The sequence below is a fragment of the Cynara cardunculus genome, assembly GCF_001531365.2.
Source record: "Cynara cardunculus var. scolymus isolate 2C chromosome LG 2, CcrdV1, whole genome shotgun sequence".
NCBI classification, from domain to species: Eukaryota; Viridiplantae; Streptophyta; class Magnoliopsida; order Asterales; family Asteraceae; genus Cynara; species Cynara cardunculus.
This window is the reverse complement of record NC_037529.1, coordinates 5,693,220-5,697,500: the sequence shown is the minus strand read 5'-3', so window position 1 is coordinate 5,697,500 and position 4,281 is coordinate 5,693,220.

The window sequence follows — 4,281 nt, the reverse complement described above, 5'->3', positions numbered from 1 at the left end:
TTAAAAAAATTCGACAACATAACCGCTACAAAATGAATATTTCCAAATAAAATCAAGAATAATGTTTGATACTACGATGAGAACAAGTTTTATTTGGTAGAATCAGTTTGCAAGATTTTTCTTCCACCTTAGGCCCGAGTTCAAATCATGTTAATGTCATTTCTTAGTCAAATGATGTTACCATTTGAAACATTTTTCCTTATATATGTTTTTATAGTCAAATGGTGCCACTATTTGAAATTTTACCTTTATATTTGTTTCTTATAGTTAAATGATGCTATCGTTTGAAAATTTTTTCTAGATTCATCCCTGCCAGGGATCAGGAACACCGACCATCCATCATCTTCTCAACTACAAACAAAAACAGATTATTAAGTATCTAAAAAACCCCATCATTTAAAATATTGCATCCCACTTATCATAGCAGATGACTTTGTGTTGCCTTTTCTTGACGCAATTCCTTAGGAAGATATTGGAGTGTATACTGTGTATGTAGATTAAAAAAGTGTTCCAAATATGTGCACGCTCTTGACATCAATTCCAACAGAAGTCATGTTGCGAAAACAAAGAGTGTTTGCTAATCCATTAATGAAGTAGGCTGTGTTATTCCTAATTTCCCACGTGATGTTTTCCATCAAATCTTGTATTGTCTTGTCTAGGAATGTGTACAAAAACCGGTGAACTTGCAAAACCCATCCAACCCAACCCGTTAAACAACTCAACTAAATTCAAACTGTTGACCTGTCAATCTAGAGAATTGAAATTGGGTTAGGCCTAGCTCAACCTGCACAACTGTTGAAATGTATTGTATTTTTAACAATCTTAACTTATTTTGTCAGGTTCCTTGTTAATAAGGACCAATGTTGACAAAGTTTGAAAGATAAGAAGCTAAGGGACTGCGCCTCACTTTCTGGAGTTGTTGAAGGGTAGGGCTGTAAACGAACCGAATGTTCAGCGAACCGTTCGGCGGAAAGTTCGTTTATTTAATAAATGAATGAGCATGAACAAATTTTTCTGTTCGTTTAGTTAAACGAACGAACATGAACAAGAGTCTCGTTTGTTCATTTACCGTTCGTTTATATTCGTTCGTTTATATATTAAATTTAATATATATATATATATATATATATATAATCTTTTGTTTATTTATTTTGAAATTTAAATAATATTTATTTATGTTCGTTTAGCATGTTCGTTTATGTTCATTTAGCTCTCGTTCGTTTATGTTCATTTAGCTCGTTCGTTTACGTTCGTTTAACATGTTAACGAACGAACATAAACGAACATGAACACACCTGATTTCTAAACGAACGAGCACAAATACAACGATTTTCTTTCGTTTACGATTCGTGTTCATTCGTTTGTTCGGTTAAGTTAAACGAATGAACATGAACAAGCCTCCTTTCGTGTTCGTTCGGTTTGTTTACAGTCCTATTGAAGGGTAGTGGATCATGTATTCTGTTTCTTCAAGGTCTTTTTTATAAAATTCTTGTAATTATAAATATATTTCTTTTCAAGAATTGTCATTAATTTGACTCATTTTTTTTGTATTCTCTCAAGTTTCTATCGCCTTCTTCACAGTGTAGCTAGCTAGTTCATCTAGAGTTTATCTTTTGTAATATGTATTTGTTTAATAATAGTGAAAATACTTTTAGTTATTATTTTTTTCACCAACCCGTCGCTAATATGTAATTTTTGTAAAAAAAATTATTTATAAATGTTTATTATATATATTAATAATATATAAAATTTTATATAATGTTTATTGAGTTTGTGTTTGTATTCCATTTTAGCTAAAAGAGATTCACGATCAATAAATGATGACATATAATCTAATTAATAAGAGGAAATTATTGAAATCGTTTTTGTAGTAACAACATATGGATATATCAAATGATATGAATGATGTTGATAGATATTTAGTTAACGAATCTAGTGGTGTTTGCTGTGCAGTTTGGCGCGTTTTGAAGCCAATTAAACCGTAAATTACACTGCATATGCGGTTTCAACATTTTCTCAAACTGTAAACTGCACCGCATAAACTTCAAACTGCACCAAACCATACCGCAAGTGTGGTTTATGCGGTTTGTACTTATTGCACTTTATGCCTACTATCCAATAATTATAAGTTTAAAAATGCATTATAAATTAACAATAAAGTGATTGTGGTTCAATACATCCAAATCCTAAATGCATATTGCATAATTAAAAATAGTCTAAGAAGTAAAAAAAATAAACCTCAATCTAAATTGGACGTGTAAGTTGTGACGTGTCCAACTAATTTATTAATATTGCCAATTGCTATATAGGATCAAACTCAAAGTTCAACACACAAAATTCATAACTATTACATAAATAATAAATTATTCTTCATATATATATATATATATATATATATATATATATATATATGGTGTGTGCGTATGTGTGTTATATAAAATAAAACAAACGTATAAAATGTACGATGCAGTACGGCTTGAACTACAATTTGATAACCCAAAACCGCAAAGCGCACACATAGTGTGGTTTGACAAAAATGCAAGTCGTAAAACACACCGCGAAAGTTCTAAACCATGCTTTTTGATGTGTGCTGTTTGTGCGGTTTGGATGAACACCTCTAGATGAATCTATCAATCCAAAGACTCCCTCATTTGACGTTGTATTTTGGTGGAAAAAAGATGTTTAGTTATAATATTTCAATACAACAATAGGTTTTATAGGATGCCTAAAATGTCTTAGATTCTTGTACCTTCATCTAGAGATGGCAATGGGTTCTTGTACCACTACTTGATTCAAAGTAAACATTCAAATATGAAGGACGCGTAATGACCTCGAACCTACAACTTCCCTGCTTTTTGAAGAGAATTAGGGGAAAATCGGGAGAAATAATTCCTTGTAACTAACGATGGGGAGGGTAATGAAATTTTTGTAGGCATGAATGACCAGGGGAAAGGTGGAGTTTAGTGGTAAACTGTGGTGTGAGGCATCGGAGAAAAAAAAGAGTGTTGACCAGAATGTTGTGGGAAGGGAGATTGTTGTTTAATATATTATATACACGATATATATATATATATATATATATATATATATATATATTAAAAATAGAATTATATAAATTATAGTGTTTTTAAAATTTTAAAGAAAGAAAATAAAATGACTAAAAGGCCTCAACTTAACGGAGGTTAGACTAACAAAGTCAGGTCAAGGGACCCGATCGGTAACAAAAAATAAACGACAGTAACCATAGCTGCAATTATTTTAGTTGGGGGATCCAATCCGTAATTTTAACATAACCAGAGGAACCGAATCTGTAACTTACTCCTTCAATCTTATATTTTATTAAAATATAAAAGCATTATTACTTTCTCAAAACCGTATAAAATCGAATTATAACATCGATTGAGACAAAGAATAAAACGAAACATTAAAATTGAGATGTATCTTCCTGCATTACGCGAGTACCCTTCTAGTATATATATATATGCGAAATATCGTGTGAGAAGAAGAGTTAATGTGAAAAACGTAATAAGAGTCTGGACCTTTGATCACCTTTAATCTCAAACTTACCTATGAATTCTGTTTAATATGATAATTGATCTGATACATCTCATTCTAATACACATTCAAAGATAAAGACCATTTATTACGATTCCCTGCTTAAGTCTTGTTCATGTTGGAATTCAAACCCTAAATATACATAAACATATATATATTATAGGAACGAATATACCAAAAGTGAAATGGTTGGCAGTTGACTTTTTGTGAAGTCTGTCGTTGCTTTCAACTTTTTAACTACTTTTAAGTCAGAGCAGTATTTGTATTTGTAACATCAAATCTACCACTAAATTTCTATCAGTCCCCCGTTCCCCTTTCCACACATCACGTGCTTCACATGATTTTCCCACTATTCTTTTTTATTTTCTTTTCTCCCTATCTATACTATATTATTAAGCAATTGAAAAAAAAAATTAAAAATTATTTTTTATACGTAAAGTACTGTTTATTAATGCATATTACTTAAAACTCAAAATTACAAGTAAATTGTGCATAAATACAACTTATTAAAGCTCCATATCTGAATTCATGTAACTAACTGCAGATAAACATAATCAAATACAGGGTAAACATCTTATTTTAAATATAAAAAATCTAAAATATAATTAAAATAATTATTGACTTCTAATATAATATTTAATTATTATCTTTATAAAATGTTATATTATTAAACTAAAAATAAATTATTTCATTATTAAACTTAAATTAAATTATAATAAAAAAATA